Source organism: Armigeres subalbatus, chromosome 2 (genome assembly GCF_024139115.2).
Source record: "Armigeres subalbatus isolate Guangzhou_Male chromosome 2, GZ_Asu_2, whole genome shotgun sequence".
Classification (NCBI taxonomy): domain Eukaryota; kingdom Metazoa; phylum Arthropoda; class Insecta; order Diptera; family Culicidae; genus Armigeres; species Armigeres subalbatus.
The window spans coordinates 282,990,631-283,011,949 of record NC_085140.1 but is presented as its reverse complement, the minus strand read 5'-3'; the positions used below and the strand labels follow the sequence as shown (position 1 = coordinate 283,011,949).

At 37.8% G+C, this 21,319-nt stretch overlaps 2 long non-coding RNA genes across 3 annotated transcripts; both read left to right on the top strand.

The window, feature by feature from the left end:
• Positions 1-45: 45 nt before the first annotated feature.
• LOC134216451 (uncharacterized) lies at positions 46-4,384 on the top strand. 2 transcript variants are annotated; one of them, XR_009980675.1, is made up of 4 exons: positions 46-210; positions 289-458; positions 1,361-1,638; positions 1,699-4,384. It is a non-coding gene; the product is annotated as an uncharacterized LOC134216451 (long non-coding RNA). The 2 variants fall into 2 exon arrangements; XR_009980676.1 differs by having other exon boundaries at positions 46-231.
• A 4,168-nt stretch (positions 4,385-8,552) lies between these two features.
• Positions 8,553-17,726, top strand: LOC134212330 (uncharacterized). The gene is made up of 4 exons (XR_009979244.1): positions 8,553-9,677; positions 15,451-15,805; positions 15,875-16,550; positions 17,529-17,726. It is a non-coding gene; the product is annotated as an uncharacterized LOC134212330 (long non-coding RNA).
• Positions 17,727-21,319: the final 3,593 nt, after the last annotated feature.

The following is a 21,319-nucleotide window of genomic DNA, read 5'->3' as shown; positions in this document are numbered from 1 at the left end:
GATTTCTCGAATCCTCATATTTGTTACATACGTCGTTATGAAAAATTATGCTTGAATTGGATTTTACGGAACGTCATTCTTGATTTGTTGTTTATAGCTTTCGTGTTTTTCTCAACAGCCGTTGCTAATGAAAATTTGTGGAAAGTGCAGTAAACCACAGAAAAATTAAAATACGGAGCAGAACTGGCCCCGAACATTAGTGAAGACAAGGTGAAAAACTAGGAAAACAACGTATGGGTACGAGTATACTGTGCCTGAGTAAGACCGTGAGTTTTTGGACATTTCCAGGCCGAGAAAAATGTTGCGCAGCAAGAACCATCCGAAGGCGATGTTTCGCGGGATTTTCAGTACGAATTCGATGGTACCCAGGAAGTGATGATGATTATAGACATGCCCCAAAAGTACCGGATGCGATGCGATCATGGGAGAAATAAACGGTTACTGTTTAGTACATTCATGTAAGTTGTTATACCTAAACTGTGTTAGTTGCTACAGTAAGAAGAAGCTTTGACACGAAGAACCGAAACAGAAACACAACTTGGCTATTTCTTGTGAGAATAGTTACTAACTACTCTACTAATCTAAATTGATAAACTAAACTAAAGTATAAAATAAAATCAAAATTGAAATAAAAATGAGGTTGATTTAAATCTTAATTTGGTTTCAATTAAAATGAGCAAATATAAACTAAAATGAAATTGTTTTTAAAATTAGAAATTGAGTTTTTATAGATTAAAAATAATATTAATTAAAATTGAAGAAAATTTTTATGTGAGTTGAATTAAAACTAAATTGAAATTAAATAAAGCTTGAATTAAAATGAATTGCAATTAAATGTAAGTTAAGAAAAACCTAATCTGAAATAGACTTGGGAATAAATTTAAACAAATTGATTCTGTTTTTCAATTAAATTGAAACAAATTTAAAATAAATTGAATTAGATTTAAGTTGAATGGTTATTTTAAACAAATTTTGTTAAAATAAAAGTTCAATCAGGCCGGAATAAATATAAATTCCTTCATTTGTACTATATTGGTCTAACGGAGGGGTGGAAACAAGAGATATTTTAGTTACTAGATAAATATTGTCGCTGTCGTCGCTGTCCGGAACATCTTTTGCTGGCGAGGATAGGGGAGCTAAATGTCAAAGAAGGAAAATCCATACGATTTGACAGCTTGGGACAGCAGAACAAAAGGAACCGAAGCGATAATCTTTATCTAGTAACTAAAATATCTTTTGTGGAAACTTTATTAAAATAAAACAATATTTTATAATAACTGGGTGAGTATGTAGTTGAAAGATTGTTCGATGCGATTTGATCCATTTCCCGGCCTACCGATAACTACTGATTATTCTTCAGCCAGGCTACCGATTCATCAAAAAATAATCTGGTCACCCTACTGTGAACTGCTGTAAACATAAACAGCTCAAACGCTACTCCCACTGAATTCCGTGAAGTAAAGTCGCGATCGCAAGACGAAAAAACCGAGCGAATACCATACATCCCACCGTCGGAAACACCCAACGTGAAGCTGCCTTATCGGAGGACAATAGCAAGCAACCACCCTGTGACATGGATCGACACGAAAACCTGGAGAAACAACGCCTTGAATACCAACGTCACTTGAAAGCCAGCCGGTAAGTAATTGCACTATAAACTCTGCGCTATTTTCATACTTACATTTCCTGTTATTTTAGCCTGATGAACATGGCAAACCTCCGAAAAACCCAAAGTGTCCAACGAACACTTGGCAATGACCGCAACCAGTATAGCCAGTGGTCGTCAGATGAACATTCGGACTGCTCCATATACTGAACCTATCACCAATGTGGTCCCCACCTGTCCCCACAACGCGCATAGAGTGAGCAAAATCTCGTCAGCAAATCGACAGCTGCCCAGCAAATCGGAACACTCTCGGATGATGGACAATCGGCAGCACATGGACATCCACAGCTCAAGGGCGGATTCGCAATAGAAAGTCCCTATTATGGACCACCTTGGTAAAGACTCAGGGTAGCCATTGAACCAGGAAACAGAAGGGAAATTGAAGTCATCGGCAAAAAAATTTCATGCCGGGAAAAATAAATTCTCGTTAAGTACCTAATATTCGAAATTCTTCAACGTTTGTAATGAAGTTCAACTTCATAAGAAAATGTTTTATTCTTTAATGCTCATTCCTCAGGCGCATTCAAAATGAATTATTTGATTTTAGTACATGGTACACCCAGGTTTTTTTTTACACGGTTTGGTTTTAGTCGTTTAAGACCTTCAGCGTCAATAAAACAATGAATTAACCCCACGAAAAAATTCACAAAAAATCAAAGAAAATTCAGGGGGTATTAAGAAAGCTGTAAAAATTCAGGTTAACCGAGAAATTAATGAATTCCAACCGTGTAAAAAAAAACCTGGGTGTATTTGTGAGGTACATAAATTAAATAGATCTTCCTCAGATCCATTTTGAGTTCTTCTTCTTATTGGCATTACATCCCCACACTGGGACAGAGCCCCCTCGCAGCTTAGTGTTCATTGAGCACTTCCACAGTTATTAACTGCGAGGTTTCTATGCCAAGTTATACCATTTTTGCATTCGTATATCATGAGGCTAACACGATGATACTTTTATGCCCAGGGAAGTCGAGATAATTTCCAATCCGAGAATTGCCTAGACCGGCACCGGGAATCGAAACCAGCCGCCCTCAGCATGGTCTTGCTTAGTAACCGCGCGTCTTACCGCACGGCTAAGGAGGGCCCCTTTTGAGTTATTACTAGATTATTTTGATTTCAGTTTCGAGTGACATCATAAATATTTTGTCAAATATCGAAATACTCGTTGTTTTGAATAAATGTATTTAACTCTAAATTATTTCTATAGTGTTCAAGACTTCTATTATTTGATTGTTATTTTAAATTGCAATAAAAATTATTCTGAGACTATACACTGTTTTATTACTCCATTACTAAGTTCTCTAAGTAAAAACATCAATTTAATTTATAAGAGAGAATTGTGTCTTTCCTTCTTTCCCCACAGCTTCATCAAATTCTCAGGAAGGTATCATGATTCCAGTTGAAAATCGAAATTCGAAGTCACAAAAACCGATTTTATTCGCGTTTAACTTATAGCGCATCATTGCGCAACTGGTGCACATTGTTCGCAACCATATGTGCTATGCAGCGCACCAGATGCGCAGTAATGAACTTGCGACTAATAGGAGAAAAATTGATTGTCGTGAGTTGAAAAATTCGATTTTGACCTGCACATATGATATTCTCAAATAAGAACAGTCTGAATAAGATTAAACTGAGGGCTAAACATTCAAAATGTTCGGCTATATTTTAAGATACTATAGGTTTTTACTGCTATCTGTAAACATCATGCTCTAAGAAGGAACTGGCATGCAATGTCCATTGGCTCTGTCAGAAACTTACGAAAGTTTTGCAACTAAGAATCAAACGAATAGTAATTATGTGCTAATGTGGAACTTGAAATTAAAAAAAAAGACTGGAATTGACCAATAAATCAGTGAACGATGCAAATTTGACGAGTGTTATGTCTAGTGTTATGCATAGAACGGCTGTATAGCTTATAGTTGTATAGCTATTTATTAGATTGTTTGAATTTCTTCATGCAGAACGAGTGTGAACATTTCAACAGCAAACTCCTCAACATGTAGTCAGTAAAGTAAACTAAAACTGCATTAAAATCAAGTTTTAATTCAACTATAAAAAAAATAAATTTTAATTATATCAAATAATCTAAATTAAATAAAAAAGAAACTGAATTTTAGACTCCTGGACTATAGGGCAATGAATAATTGCCAAATATGCTCCTGATCGACGCCATTCATCATTGTCCCCGTGGTGCGGTGGGCCATCACGATGAAAACCACCATGTCCGCGGAATCCTCCACGGCCGCGGAACGGTCTTCCACCATAGCCGTTCGATGAATTTTCCTCGTATGATGCACCGCCTTCCGGATATTCGTAGTCGGGGCCGCGACGATATTCACCGCCTTCCTCAAAACCTCCACTGCGCTTTGAGATGGTGATGTTTCCGTTCAGCAAAATCGATACGAATACGACGATCCGGTGCCCCTAACGGGAATCCACGCATTTCCTTCACAGCAGCCGTAGCAGCATCAATAGAATCGTACAGAATGTAGGCCTGGGTGTCCCCTTTGTTATATTCGATCTTTTTGATGGCACCAAAACGGTCGAACTCACGCTCCAACTGAGTAATCGAAGTCCATGCGCCAAGACCACCAACCCAAATTCTGGTCGTCGGAGTAGCTTTACCGTATCCTATCTTGCACTGGAACTTGCCAATGTACTGACCGGACAACTCAACCTTAGCTCGGTGAGCCATGTCCAACGTTTGGTAGCAAACAAAAGCATTTCCAGTTCCTGCCGAAACGAACCGAAACGACGTCGCAAGGTGAGGGAGAAAAACAAACAGACAAACTGTCAAAACGTCAAGAGGGGTAAGTCAGCGCTCGTAAAATATTTATGTAATACTAAGGACACACCTGTGGTACTTGTACCATGGTACAAGAGGACAAGAAAATTATTCCAAGACTATCTTTGATAAAGACAATAATCAGTACGGAACTCATTTCAAGATTCTTGTACCATGGTACTTGTACCACCAGTGTGTCATTAGTATAATTCGTCACCCACGAGGGGTATTTTCTTCAAAATGAAGAAGAAGACATGGTGCCCGATTTTCTGATGGCTTTGTACCGGACATTTCGGTCTATGTATTCGTCAATGATGCAATCTCGATAAATCCCAATCACTTATAGGGAATTGCGCTCTTCAAATAAAAAAAAGATCGCTATCACTCGTCTCAACCATACAGTGTTAAGTTTTCAACAATTTCTAGATCGCCCAATTCCCGACGTTCACTCTTTTTTTTCCTTCGTACACTCATCACAAACTCGCGGTTTACAGTTCGCGCTATCTACGCGGCAAGTCATGGGTGCTCATCTGAACAATTTACGTTCATACATGATTTGAACCACCCTCCGTAGATTAAAAATCACTGTTGATACACACCTAATTATTATAAACCAATATCCTATTCGTTCACGCTTAATTAAGCAGCGGTTACATAACATATTATAGGCTTTCATTTTAAAAAATCGGGACACATACTGTAGAGCCTAAAAAATAGCGTGCATAATTTTTTCAACCTCAAACGCTTTATATTCTGTACACACAAAAAACAAACATGGTTTCACAGAATGTTTTGCACTTTCTTCTTGAAAAGTGCTTGATTTTCTTAAAATTAAAAATTAAATTAGTCTCGTTAAAAGTTACTTTTTTATTTGAGAGTTTTTCTTTCTTCGGTTCCCGACGATAAATAAAAGTTCTTTTATTCAACCTGAAAATTATTAAACTGTCATACACAAATCGATATACTAGATGGGTAAGAAGAGGAAAGAAAACATCATGCTATTTATTTCATCTATCTATTCCTTTTCTTCTCAGTGCAAAAACGACAATAAAAACAAAACAGCAGCGATTTAAGTCAGCCGCCACTGTCATCGGCAGAAGTTTTTTTTTCTAATTTGTGCAGTGGAATTGTTGATCACATCTATGAAATCAAAAGGTAAGTCGCATTTTTACTTATTTGAAACGATGCAGTTCCGGATACCAGTATGTATACTAATTCTTATAGAAAAATGGTATCCAATTCCGGTGCGTCAATATTTTGAATGGAGTTGGGCAATATGACGATTTTCATGCAAGATTTGCTATTATTTCTTACAGATTCGGTTCATGGCTGAAAACTATGGCGCGTTTTAAAATCTACAAGAGTGGCTGGGGTCGCTGGATAAGCCGCGCCCGAGGCCGCGCCGGTAGTTTTGGAAGCTGCAAGTCATAACACGACGATTTACACGAATGAGGACATCCTGTAAACCTGCTCAGTTTAATAAATTTTAGGTTTAAAATAAATTCAATATGGAATAAAATTTAAAAAATGAATAAATTTAATTTATAAAGAAAAGCATGAATGGAGGAATGAAAAAAAAACAAGCTTTTTTGGGGAAATTAAAACTTCGTCTCAGATTGAAAATATTAAACTTTTTTTTCTACAGTGTGACTATTTTAATTTGACAATGTTGTTTTGAAAGTTTTGTACTTTTATTTTCAGAGTCGCATGCCACTTTTGGAATATGGGTGTAGAAAAGTTTTCGTACTTTTTTTTTAAAGAAACGGAACTCTCTACGAAAAAGAACCAACGCAACTTTTTATTTTAACCAACGTTTTTTTTAATTTCATGAATAATTTTTCTTTCTGTGTACTGAACAAAACGACCGATCCTACCCACTCGGAAATTTGTTCTAGACATCTCCGCGATATCTCTGAGACAAAAAGTTGAGTCTCCTAGATATTTTTCTTCGATGTCTAGAACCTTTCACACCTCAAATCCGCCTCAAATGCAACAACCGTTTACACCGGTATCTACCTCGAATTTTAGACAAGCAAACCGTTTGAACCGAAAGGGATTTGACATATAGGATCTTCTAGATAAAGCAGAGATATCTCTTAGACATGAGAACCACAATTCTTCTAGACTTTTGCTAGATATGGTTTAGATATTGGTACCTAATGATTCATCTTCTGTTTTGTTTCTTTTTATGCTTCATTTTGTAAAGTGAAAACATGGAAACATATTAAATATTAATCAGTGAATGTTTCTTTTTATTTATTTTGTTTTTCATAATAACAATTTAAAAATGAAGAAAATGGATTGCTCATTGAACTCAAGGATTCCTGAATTCTAATCGTTTTCTGCTGGAGTTTTTTCGGGGATACTGCTAGGTTGCATTCGGAGGTTTTTCAACTATGAACACTGTGCGGATTCCTTCGGCAATCCTGCTACGAATCTTTCGGGAATCCTGCAATGATTCTTTCGAGAATTCTGCAAAAATTCCTTCGGGAATCCTTCGCGGATTTGTTTGAGAATCCTGGGGAGATTACTTTGGGAATCTTGTGGCAATTCCTTCGGGACTCCTGCGGAAATTTCTTCTTCCGATTACGCTGGTTTTCCTTCTGGAACACTTCGGAGATTTTTTCGGGAATCCTGTGAGGAGTTCTATCGGATATACTGCGGTGATTCCTTCGGCAATACTGCTGGGAATCCTGTGATGATTCCATCGAGAATTCTGCGGGGACTACTTTGGGAATTCTGTGACGATTCTTTCGGAAATCCTGTGGAGATTCCTTCGGGAATCCTGCGGAGACTGTATCGGGAATACTGCTGGTATTTCTTCGGGTCTTCTGCGGAATTTTTCCAGGAGTCCTGCTGGAAATACTGCGGAAATGTTTTCACTGTGGAGATTCCTTTGACAATCCTGCACAGCGCAACTACAGAGATAAAAAAAATGGCGACGAGAAAAAACCGCGAGGGAAGTTATAACCGTTATTGCCGTTTCGGTTTAGCTCGTCGAATTTATTTTATAGGTGAGGGGATCGACGAAGGGTGTGCTTTCGACTAGCGGTTTGAAAACAAAATGGTGATTATGCTCAAATGTGCAATGGATAAAATGAAACCCGTGACACATTCATGGGTTGGTGTCTTAATGAGGTAGATTCCTGTTCGCTTTTAGACATCCTTCCATGCGGGTAGGTTCAGCAGCTTTACCACCGTTTCGGGTTTACCCACTTCCGGGTTTTCTGGATCTACAAATAAAAATGAAAAGTTAAATCTACGAATTGCCATAATTTCTTTTGCTTTTTGAAAAGAAATTTTCTGTTACGCGTACATGCAATGTCTTACGTAGCCCTACATTGACTAACAAAATATATTAGCCCGAGGTCTTCCTAAACCGGAACTCCAGTTACACCTACAGTTCCAACTGGATTCCAGCAGGAATCACTATACTGAAAGCAATCTACACGCTCATGCTACTGTTTTCACACGTGAATTTTCACTACTTGACAAGCATACTAAAGTAACGTGTAAATCCAGTCCCAAACGTCACAAAATGGAACGTTCAATGTTATAGAATTTAATGAAGAATCGAAATGAAAAACACGTTAAATATTTATGGAATGCTTTTGCGCAAAATAGCAGAATGCGTCTCGTGTACTTTTATCGATTATTAAAAGTAAATAATAGTTCGATGATACTAATGAAACACTTGGAAACTGTCGATTAAAATAATGTTGTAATTTATTTACAAAATCATAATTTTTATCTATACATTTCACTCATCTTCTAATTTACGTTTACGCAATTTTCTGGTAGTTTATTGAGTTAATTTGATTCCGACTAGCCAATAATTTGGCGAGTTTTACTGGATATAAGTGATGTTGTTCATATAGCGTTCATGCGTTGGCGAATTGCTTATCAGCTAAACATTTTTCCGATTATGAAGTATGAGGTAATCTGAAAATGTAATAATGCCATGCAATGAACTTTGTATGAAACTAATATAATAATTTACCTCACCTGCATATCAGTTAATGAAACTTGGTAAACTCATTACTTTTAGAAAATAACTATTACAGAAAAAACTGTATTTTAATGAAGCTCGTGGTTATATCATTGACGAATACATAGACCGAAATGTCCGGTACAAAGCCATCAGAAAATCGGGCACCATGTCTTCTTCTTCATTTTGAAGAAAATACCCCTCGTGGGTGACGAATTACATAAATATTTTACGAGCGCTGACTTACCCCTCTTGACGTTTTGACAGTTTGTTTGTTTTTCTCCCTCACCTTGTGACGTCGTTTCGGTTCGTTTGTTGTTTGTTCGTTTCGTTACTCAGTTGGAGCGTGAGTTCGACCGTTTTGGTGCCATCAAAAAGATCGAATATAACAAAGGGGACACCCAGGCCTACATGTACGATTCTATTGATGCTGCTACGGCTGCTGTGAAGGAAATGCGTGGATTCCCGTTAGGGGCACCGGATCGTCGTATTCGTATCGATTTTGCTGATAACGGAACAACACCATCGTTCTCAAAGCGCAGTGGAGGTTTTGAGGAAGGCGGTGAGTATCGTCGCGCCCCCGACTACGAATATCCGGAAGGTGGTGCATCATACGAGGAAAATTCATTGTACGGCTATGGTGGAAGACCGTTCCGCGGCAGAGGAGGATTCCGCGGGCGTGGTGGTTTCCGTGGCAGTTTTCATAGTGATGGCCCACCGCACCACGGGGACAATGATGAATGGCGTCGATCAGGAGCCGATGGTGAATCCTAACGGACGGAAACAACAAAATAGTGGACAGCCTGATGAAGGACGAGGTAGGTAAACACCACCTTCGTATTACTCTGCTACTACGCCTCGATCAACCCAAGTTGGAAGATGTGCAGTAGCGCATATCGACGTCATCGTCGCACGCAATCTTCCTCGGCATGCCGGGATCGACGTCATCGGTAGCATCGTCGGATGATGTCAGCGTTCAGACGCGTCCACTGCGTAATCTCGTGTCCTACCTGGAGCAGAAAGAAGCGGCCGGCGTTATATCCTTACTCAATAAGGAAACGGAAGCAACCGGTGTGCTCTACTCATTCCCGCCATGCGATTTTTCGACAGAATTGTTGAAACGAACATGTCACAACCTCAACCTCAGGAGGGACTGAAGGAAGACCATCTGGTAATCGTAGTGGTCCGAGGAGGAATCGCCTGAGTTGCGGATGAGGGCGCAGATAACACATAAGGTAAGATGATGAATAACGAACTGTAGAATAATTAGAAAAAAGGTTTAATTTTAATTTTTGTTATCAAAGACTTTTTCGTTGCTGCAGCGTCTATCTACGGTAGTTTATTGTTTTTGCCATTTGATATAGGAGTGATCGGGGCAATATGGGCCACCTAAGGAAATCGTTCCGAAAAGCGCTGAAAAGCTCAACAAATCATCATTCAAATGTAGTTGACTTATACTAGGGAGTGTTACCTTTCATATTACGTCGATGAATGGTGAAAAATGCGTTTGGAAATTGTTGGAATGCATTTTTGAAAATGTATTGATTTTAATGTGTGTTCCCGACTATACGGGGCAATATGAGCCACCATTTGGGGCAGTATAGGCCGCCCATCCAAAACGTGTTTTTAGGAGAGAAAAGTGTGGTAATATGGAAGGATATGATATTCGTACGCTGTTGTACGTATATTCCATAGAGTATATTCCATACCAAATAAAAATAATAAACCGCACAACAGCGGATCGAACCGATTTGCCACTCTTTACCGTTTGAATAGCCATATTTTATAATAGCCGATCAATAGTCATTTTTTTCTGTTTCAATCGCAGTAATGCGGTGTTGTAATTTTTTCGTAATGAATCTTACATAGATGATAATATTCTTGTATTTGGCAACTGAAATTTGAACTTGTTCGCATATTCAGGTCTGATATCTTGCTCTGTGCAGGTATGCCCATGTTGCCCCATAGAGACTGGTTTTGTAAAAAAATATTTGTTTGTTAAATTCAGATTTGTATCAGTACAAACATGTGTGCACAATATTCAATTAAAATATGTAGATCTTCTGATTTTGATGTATTTTAAACCTGTATTTTAATTATTTTTGTGTCAAAACCTTATTTATAAACTTCAAATCTTATAATAATTTTGCACATGCTGCAAAAATTTACATTTTCAAGTGTATTCTTAGGGACTCTAACAAAAGGCGGAAACACGAAAGGCGGAATCACAAATGACAGAACCTCGAAAGGCAGATCTCCTTATACATGTAACAAAAAACGGTATATATCATAAGGCGTAATTACAAAAGGCGGAAATACGAAAGGCGGAATTTCAAAAGGCAGAATTCAGTCATTTCTTAGTTTTACACAGGCACCTGCTTGAGGTAAAGGAGGACATATTTTATTCTTTGAAGGCTCGCATCTGCCCGGTCTAAGTTGAAGGAGGATATGATTCCTTCTTTAAAAGTACGCCCCTCCGTATTTTTTTTCTATTTTATCAGGGTAGGGGACCAGGGTGCATTATGAACACCCGGGGCAGATTAGACACCCCCAATATTCTTGTTAATTCAATCAATTTTCTACTTTCAATGCAGCGAACTCTATAATCCTTTCATAAACAACTAATTTATAGCGTACAAGCCATTGTTTTATTTTCATAGCGCATAAATTTGACAAAAAAGTTAGAATGTCTTCCAAATGATTAAAAATTATAAGTTTCACTTTCCATAAAATAAGCTTTACTTTACCATAGAAGATGATTTCTCAATTATTGGTCATCCCATAGCAACATTCTGTTATTTACAGTGCTCTGGCATGCATTTGTGACAAGTTTCCTTGATTTTTACAATATTTCCAACAGTTTTAAATATGTTCACCTGTTGAGGCAAACTGAACACTCTATATGGGGGTAGAACTGACCCAAGTAACCATGGAGCTATATATGCTTGCAAATAATACAGCAATTAAAGTTGACTTATAGTGGAAAAAGGCCCTTTTACGATTGAAATAATGCTTCATTACTTTGACATGTTGAAATAAAACATAAGTAATGCATTTCTGCATTCGTAACGCTGAACTAGTGTATCGTTGCTTGACAGGCGATGAATAAATGCATCTTTACATCGGTAAAACTGATCTAATGCAGTTAGCATTTAACATGCTGATCTGTGATTGATTACATGCATTAATTAATGCTTGGTGGTTACTTGGGGACACCTTAAAAATTAAAAACATAACCTCAAACTCATCGAAATAGGCTTTCATATCGTGTTATTTTTGTGTTATCATGGTGCGGAATTATAAATGGCTATAAAAGTTCCAGTACATGAAATATATACACCCAGGTTTTTTTTTACGCGGTTGGAATTCGTTAATTTCTCGGTTAACCTGAACTTTTACAGCTTTTAAAATACCCCCTGAATTTTCTTTGATTTTTTGTGAATTTTTTGATGGGGTTAACTCATTGCTTCATTGACCCTGAAGGTCTTAAACGACGAAAACCAAACCGTGTAAAAAAAACCTGGGTGTATACCATAGATGCATATATATACCATAGAAGTCGCTGAAAGTGCAACAAAAAAAGGAAGTGTTTTGTATAGATTTGGCAATCTCGTTGGGAAGTTGATCGGTACAACCCATTGGAAGGATTGGCGATGCCCATGGGCGTAGCCAGGATTTCGAGCAGGGGGGCGGGGGGCAACTTTTTGGGTCTTCTAATTCGTAATTTTTTAGTGATTTTATGAAAACACATGAATATTAGTGCTTGGTACTATTTCCTTCTAAGAGTGAAATCAGGAGTGATTCAGTTTCATTCCAAATTTTCGACCACTATTCTAGTTTGAATCTGGAGCCAAATAGAACAAACTCGCTGGTTTCCCCAGCAGTGTTCCATTCATGGTTTTCAAATTTTCAATTAAATGAAATCATCATGTTGGCGCCAAGAAAGGCGCCGTAATTGCAAAGTGGATTGATCCGTAGATAAAATGACGCATTCATACACCAAAACAATTGGGAAATATTTGAATCTCGTGATTCAATCGTGGTTCAAATCTGCAGAAAATAGAACGGAGCGTTATACCAGTTTTATTTTTTTGACATTTGACTGGTATAAAAAATGAATCTAGAACAGCTGCTGGGAAAATGAATGTTTCAGATTCATATTCAAACTGACAGCCCCGAACGATTTGAATCACTGCTGATTTTACCCTAAGTTCCAAAAACTTTGAAACGAAATCCACAACCAACAGTAAAGGCTGGATCACAATAGCACGTTGCGCTGGGCGTTGAAGTCAGCGTTTTGTACTAGAACGCAACGCTAATAAACGTGACGCATTCATGCCCACAATGCAACGTTCGCGATGTGCGTTTATTAAACAGTAAATTAAACAAAAATATTGTGGATCCAGTTAAAAACCGAACTGAGCTCTCGCGACAATCGCATTTTCTCCCATTTCTGGATGTCGCAACTGCATCGCGAGTAATGCGCATCTATGCTATAGCCGTGCGCTATCCTGCGCACCACCCGCGATGCAGTTGCGACACTTGTAAATGGGAGAAAATGCGATTGTCGCGAGAGCTCAGCTCGGTTTTCAACTGGATCTACAATAATGATATTTGAATTTCTAAACAAATCCGCTCTGAAATAATATTTATTATCAAATAGGCAGAAAAAAAACAATATGCAAGCTTCCTCCAGTCATTCTATCCGAAGTTCTATCAGGAATTCTTTAAGAATGCCTCCAGCAACTTCTTCGGCAATGTCTTCAGGAATTTCACCATTAATTTCGCCGGGAAATAATCCAAAAATTTCACCATTATTTACTCCAAGAAATCTTACACGAGATCCTTTATAAGTTCTGCAGGGAATTCTTCCGATAATTCTTCGTGCTGTTTCTCATAAAAAATTCTGATAAATTGCACCGTGAAGTTCCTAACACGGTTAGATGACTTTACCCATTAATGGGTACTATGTTATTGTTGATATTATTCCCACCGTGAAAAATTCACCCATTTTCTTGAAAAAGCGCCACTACCCATTTTAATGGGTAGTGGCGCTTTTTCAAGAAAATGGGTGAATTTTTCACGGTGGGAATAATATCAACAATAACATAGTACCCATTAATGGGTAAAGTCATCTAACCGTGAAGACTATTCCTTGGAAATTCCGCAGAACTGCCAGTAAACATTCCTGAGAATTTCGAAAAAATCTTCGAATTTCTGGTGTAAATTCCATAAAATTTTCCCTGAAAGTTTCAAATAATTTCTTGTGAAAATTTCAAAGAATTTCTCCTGGAATTCCACCGAACATTTATACAGAAATTATACCGAAAATGAAATTTTCGGAGGAATTCCTAGATTAATTCCCAAAGTAATCCTGAAAGAATTCCGGTGAAAACATCAAGATTTCCACTGGGAGATCCTCCAGGAGTTTCTCCAAAAACTCCTCCGGGAATTCTTCCAGGAGTTCCACCGGCAGTTCCTCCAGGATTTCCTCCGAGAATTATTCCAGTAGTTCTATCGGCAGTTCCTACGGGGGTTCCTCTGAAAATTCTTCCGGGAAATTCTCCAGAATTTCCTCTGGGAATTCATTCAGGCTTTCTTTCTGGAATTCATTTAGTTTTCTTCAGGAATTTATATAGAAATTCACCCAGAAGCTCCTCCGAGAATTTCTCTGGGAGCTCCTCAGGGAATTCTCCGAGATGTCCTCTGACGATGACGATGGTCCAGCTATATACCCCTACAAAGGTTTCAGCTAGACGAGATTTGTCTATAAGATGAATTTTCCACGATTTTTTCCGAGGATTCTTCTGATAGTTTCACTGGCATTTCCTCCGGGGGTTCCTTTGAAAATTCTCCCGGGAGTTTCTTCTGAACTTGCTCCGGAAGTTCCTACGAGAATTCCTCCGAGAGCTCCTTCGGGAATTCCACCAGTAGCTCTGCCAGGAACTCATTCAGGCTTTTTTTAGAAAATCATTTAGGCTTTCTTCAGAAATTTAAATGGAAATTCTTCCTGAAGTTCTTCCGAAGTTTCTGTGGGAGTTCCTCCGGGAGGTCCTCTAGGAATTCTTCTAGGAGTTCCTCCTGAAATTCTTTCGAGAGTTCTTACGGGAGCTCCTCCGGCAGTTCCTTCGGGAACTCCTCCGGGAGATACACCTCAGAAGAGGAATTCCCAGAGTAATTTCCGGAGGAATTCCCGTAGAAATTATCAGAGGAATTCTAAGTCGCTAAGTTAACTAAGTTATTAGGAAATGCTAAGACAATGTAACAATAAAACCGGACTTAGTTAACTCCTCCAGGAAACTCCAGGAAAATTTTTTCGAGATTCGATATCATTGCTTCTTTTGCTCCAAAAAATTCTAACAAAATTCTGTACACTAGACGATCAACAGCTGAAATTCACTTAATTGCAACGCTTTTTAACTGTAATTCGATAGCTGCAACAGTTTTATAGTTATCGGATAGGTAACCGCTAAACTTTAAAATTATACGAAATTCCATGGCAGCTACATTGAGCTGCAAATCAACGTTTGAAGAAAGCTTTGACTTCTAAAATTAGTAGCCGTTTATCAAACAATTAGCAAACTAAGCCTTGTCTTGTCTTGTCTTAGCACATGAACACTGCACAGCCAGTATAAAACAGTTAGCAAACTAAGCATTGCTAACAAACAAAAATTGAAAGATTTGACTGAAGCGTATTACTAAAACGTATTAAACTATGAACTTTTTTTTGTCCCGCGTTCACACAAAATTTATCTGGTCACATTATTCTATAATTAAGTCGAGAATTCAGTAAATCCACAAATAATACGAGATTAGCAGTACCGATAAGATAATCTTTGGGAAACGCATACAAGTGAGAAGCTGCAGAAAATACTGTAAACATCTCATGAATATAATTCTGAATGAATCCGCTGGTTGTTTCCTCTCATGATTCAATTCTTTCACAATTTTTCCACGGTTGTGTTTCAAAAACAGTAAACTTTTCAATAAGATTTTCGATCCTTTCAGATCAAACGAGTGCGACAACGGGCCGTGGTTGGAGGCAACAAATAAGAAGCTGCTGACCTTTTCCTTCCAGTCCAATCCTTTCATTTGATGGCTATGCATAGTGGTGCGAAACGTCAGCTTTCCTGGATTGTTCAACACTAGAGTACATCTGTGTCCTGTTAATACTACACCACAGAGATTATTCAACACGAAAAGTGTATCTCCTGATGTACGAATCCCCGAGATAGTAAAGTGTGAGAAATAAAACCGTATCGGTGAAAGTAGCCTTGGACCACTTGTTTGGGATTTGGAGTATGATAAAAAAAATTAAGCCTGACGACGGATGACAAAAGCTATATTTTTCCCACGGGTCAAGGTAAGTTCGATTTAAAATATTCTATTGCTTTACATGATTATATATATTTGCTTCTATTCTAATCTTCAGAAAACGATTCAGAAATGGAAAAGCTCGTGCTCCTTGCTGACAAGGAATGGAAAAAAAACTCAACATTCTAATTCATTTTACTCCGAACGAGTCGATTCTGTATTGGCTACAATAATAGTCCGACTGATGGGAACAGCTGATAGGGAACAGGCAGTAAGCATGATGGCGTTATGGTTACGAAGTTTAGTCAATGTAACTGCTGCTCAATCAAAGCGATCGAGAAATTATCAAGCAGAATGTGATCCAGAAAGAGAGCAACTCAGAGTCACATAAATAACCTGGAGATTCCAGTACTTTGAGCAGTAGGATAAAGGATTATCTTTGATAACTCTTCTGCTTCTACTGCAATCCATACGTGAGGAGCAAAGCAAGCGGACCAGTAACGAAATCTAGAAACTCCCAATAGCTGCCAACGAAGCCAATGGTGATGAAACGGGGGCCGGCGGAGGAGATCAAATCCCAAGTTGGGGCTCAGCGCTCTTGTGATCGAATTTGGCCCTCTATCGAAATCGAGTACTTTTGTTCCTTTGAAGTGGTGTATGACATATGCTGATGCCAGTAGTCGTGAGTATGTGCACGATAGAGGAAGGCCTGTCCTGGTGCTGCTACTAAACTGCTTATCAAACTTGTTCTATGCACAAAATTGAAAGCCAACTTTATCCGGAAGAATAATGGAGTAAGTTTGTGCTCTTTGTTCATATTCAAAATATTCTAGCATTCAATATAAGTTACTAAATTAGCACTTTAACAACAGCGGACTAAAATAAAGTTGTACGATAAATGGCTCATTCACAAATCACATAACGCAAAAAAAAAAAACAGATTTGAACCCTCACTCACCCCTCCGTGACTTGTTTGTAACATTTCCTTTATACCCACCCACCCCCATCTGTGACGCATAACATCTTATTAAAATTTCACAAAAATGATAAATTGTTTTTTTTTTGTGAACTCCTCCTTAACTTCCTTCATAGTACATAATAACTATCAAATTTGAATTTAATTAGAAAATTAGTTTTTTATATTATTTTATTATCTTAAATGTTTACCCGTAACAAAACTAAACAAACCCACCCACGCCCTAGACAAACCGTATCATTTTGTAACGCAATATTGTGTACCCACCCACTCCTTGATGGGTTAGGTATTTTGTGAATGAGCCCAAATAGAGTGCAATATATTTTGATACCAACTTTGAAATATATTCCGCTTCTGTATAAGCAGTTGTCTGCCTGTAATCGCATAACTGTCCCATATGAATAGGAATCCCAGCAAAGATGGGACAACTATGCGGTTAGTGTAGGCAAAAGCTGTTTCTTTCAATTTCTTCATTATTGTTAATGGCAAATGCGTTAAGCTATAACTAACTTCGGTAGTGGTGTGGTAATAATCTAATTATTAAGCAAAGCGCTTTATAGCGCACCACAAGCGAAGTTGAATTTACGTATTAAATACGAGAAAAACCTTACTTCGTTAGTCTTAGGCCGGTTTTCAACTTAACTGAGTATATAACTTAATTTGATACAATTCAATATGATTTAATTTGAATTATACAGAGCAGTTGAACTACAACTACACCTACGAGTCCTGGATGTCCCTCTAAACATTCTTCTTCTTCCTCTAACACTTATTATGATTTTTTTTTTAATTTTAGATTCTGGTGGTGAAATATGGACAATCTCAGGACAATCAATATTTAACTTTCTATATAAGTTATATGAACGCTGAGTTTGGCCTAAAATGCACCCCGTGAGGTACCGTGAGAGAAAAAGCAGAGCGACTTAATATCTAAAGGTTTAAACATCTGTATTCTTTTCAATCCTATGGCAATAAAATTAATTGTATATTTGAACCTGTGTTTACACTATGATTATGCATTGAAATAATTTTATTTCAATTTGATTGAGATATAATGGATGAATTGTTGAAACGAACATGTCACAACCTCACCGAGGAGGGACTGAAGGAAGACCATCTGGTAATCGTGGTGGTCCGAGGAGGAACAATCCTCTGAAATGCCTTTTTTCTGGTATTGCAGCAACTAGTCCATATTGGCACAGCATACAACATGGCTGGTCTAAAAATTTGTTTGTAAATCAAAAGTTTTTTCTTAAAACAAAGTTTTGATTTTCCGTTTATAAGTGGATATAGACACTTAATATATTTGGTACATTTGGCTTGAAGGCCTTCAATGTGATTTTAAAATGTTATTTTTGGATCTAGCAGAAGTCCTAAATATTTAGAATTCTGATAGTTTACCTGCAGTGAGCGATCTGATAAATAATTTTGGATCAGTTTAATAGCTAGTTGGTTGTTTGCTTATTGTTTGTTGGTTGATTGATTGGTTATTTAGTTGATTGGTTGGTTGGTTGATTGTTGGTTGGTAGAATGATTAATTGGTTGGTTGCTGCTTGATTTGTTAGTTGGTAGAACTGTTGAATGGTTGGTTACTTCACAGTTGGTTGGTTGCTTGATTGGTTGGTTATTTGGTTGATTGGTTGTTTGACTGGTTGATTGATTGGTTGGTCGGCTGGTTAGTTGATTAGTTGTTTTGTTGGTTGCTTGAATGGCTGATTGTTTGGTTGCTTGATTGGTTGATTGGTAGCTTGCTGGAATGGTTGATTAGTTAATTATTCAGTTGATTGATTGCTTGATTGGTTGGTTGATTAGTTGATTGCTTGATTAGTTGGTTGGTTGATTGTTGGTCGGTTGCTTGATGGGTTGATTAGTTGTTTTGTTGATTGCTTGATTGGTAGATTAGTTGGTTGGTTGCTTGATTTGTTAGTTGGTAGAATGATTGATTGATTGGTTGGTTGCTGCTTGATTTGTTAGTCGGTAGAACTGTTGAATGGTTTATAGTTGGTTGGTTGATTGATTGTTGGTCGGCTGGTTAGTTGATTAGTTGTTTTGTTATTTGGTTGATTGGTTGGTTATTTGATTGATAGGTTGGTTGATTGGTTACTTGATTAGTTGGTCGGCTGGTTAGTTGATTAGTTGTTTTATTGGTTGCTTGGATGGATAATTGGTTGGTTGCTTGATTGATTGATTAGTTGGTTGGTTGCTTGATTATTGGTTGGTTGGTTGATTGGTAGCATGCTTGAATGGATGGTCGTTTGATTGATTAGTAATTTGGTTTATGGGTTGCTGCTTGATTTGTTAGTTTGTAGAATGATTGGTTGCTTAATTGGTTGATTCGCTGGTTGGTTGGTTGCTTGATTGCTTGGTTGATTGGTAGCTTGCATTAATTGTTGGTTGGTTGCTTAACTGGTTGATTGGTTGGTTGCTTGATTGATTAGTCGGCTGGTTAGTTGATTAATTGTTTTGTTGGTTGCTTGGTTGATTGGTTAAAAAGTTGATTGGTAGCTTGCTTGAATGGTTGGTTGTTTGATTGGTTAGTTGATTGATTCATTGGTTATTTGGTTAGTTGGTGTGTGGTGCATATTTTGCTGTTTGATTTGTTAGTTGGAAGAATGGTTGATTGGTTGGCTTCTTTTTTGTTTATTGATTACTTGATTGGTTGGTAATTTGGTTGATTGATTGCTTGACTGATTGATTGATTGGTTGGTCGTCTCGTTAGTTTATATGTTGTTTTGTTGGTTGCTTGAATGGTTGATTAGTTGGTTGGTTGAATGATTGCTTGGTTGATTGGTAGTTTGCTTGAATGGTTGGTTATTTGATTGATTGCTATTTGATTTGTTAGATGGTAGAATAATTGATTGGTTTGTTGATTGCTTGCTTGATTGGTTGGTCAGCTGGTTAGTTGACATGTTGTTTTGTTGGTTGATTAGCTGATTCGTTGCTTGATTGATTGGTAGCTTACTTGAATGGCTGATTGCTGGATTAGTTGGTTGGTTATTTGGTTGATGGGTTGCTTTACGTTTGATTGAATGGTTGATCGGCTGGTTGGTTGATTAGTTGTTTTGTTGGTTTCTTGATTGGTTGATTAGTTGATTGATTGATTGATTAGTTGATTGGTTGGTTGTTGCTTGATTTGGTAGTAGGTAGAATTGTTGATTAGTTAGTTCCTTGATAGTTGGTTGTTTGGTTGATTCATTGTTTGTTGGTTGATTGATTGGTTTTTTAGTTGATTGGTTGCTTGATTGGTTGGTTGGTTGATTGTTGGTTGGTAGAATGATTAATTGGTTGGTTGCTGCTTGATTTGTTAGTTGGTAGAACTGTTGAATGGTTGGTTGCTTCATAGTTGGTTGGTTGGTTATTTGGTTGATTGGTTGTTTGACTGGTTTGATTGATTGGTTGGTCGGCTGGTTAGTTGATTAGTTGTTTTGTTGGTTGCTTAAATGGCTAATTAGTTGGTTGCTTGATTGGTTGATTGGTTGGTTGCTGGAATCGTTGACTAGTTAATTATTCAGTTGATTGGTTGCTTGATTGGTTGATTGATTAGTTGATTGGTTGATTAGTTGGTTGATTGATTGTTGGTCGGTTGCTTGATGGGTTGATTAGTTGTTTTGTTGATTGCTTGATTGGTAGATTAATTGGTTGGTTGCCTGATTATTGGTTGGTTGCTTGATTTGCTAGTTGGTAGAAGGATTGTTTGATTGTTTGGTTGCTGCTTGATTTGTTAGTTGGTAGAACTGTTGAATGGTTTATAGTTGGTTGGTTGCTTAATTGGTTGCTTCATTGTTGGTTGGTTGCTTGACTGGTTGGTTGATTGTTGGTCGGCTGGTTAGTTGATTAGTTGTTTTGTTGGTTTCTTGGTTGATTGGTTAATAAGTTGATTGCTAGGTTGCTTGATTGGTTAGTTATTTGGTTGATGGGTTGGTTGGTTGCTGCTTGATTTGTTAGTTGGTAGAATGGTTGATTGGATGGTTGCTTCATTGTTGGTTGATTGATTGATTGGTTGGTAATTTGGTTGATTGTTTGCTTGACTGGTTGATTGTTTGGTTGCTTGATTGGCTGGTCGGCTGGTTAGTTGATATGTTGTTTTGTTCGTTGCTTCAATGGTTGCTTGGTTGGTTGATTAGTTGATTAGTTACTTGATTGATTGGTAGCTTGCTTGAATGGCTGATTGCTGGATTAGCCAATCAAGCAACCAATCAACTAAATAACCAACCAAGCAACCAACAAACAATGAAGCAACCAACCAACCAATTAAGCAACCAGCCAACTATCAAGGAATTGGTTGGTTATTTGGTTGATCGGTTGATTGGTTGCTGCTTGATTTGTTAGTTGGTAGAATGGTTGATTGGTTGGTTGGTTGCTTGATTGTTGATTGGTTCTCAATCTTACCAACTAATCAGGTTATTTGGTTCATTGGTTGCTTGACTGGTTGATTGATTAGTTGCTTGATTGGTTGGTCGGCTAGTTAGTTCATATGTTGTTTTGTTGGTTGCTTCAATGGTTGCTTGGTTGATGATTAGTTGGCTGGTTGCTTGATTGCTTGGTTGATTGGTAGCTTGCCTGAATGGCTGATTGCTGGATTAGTTG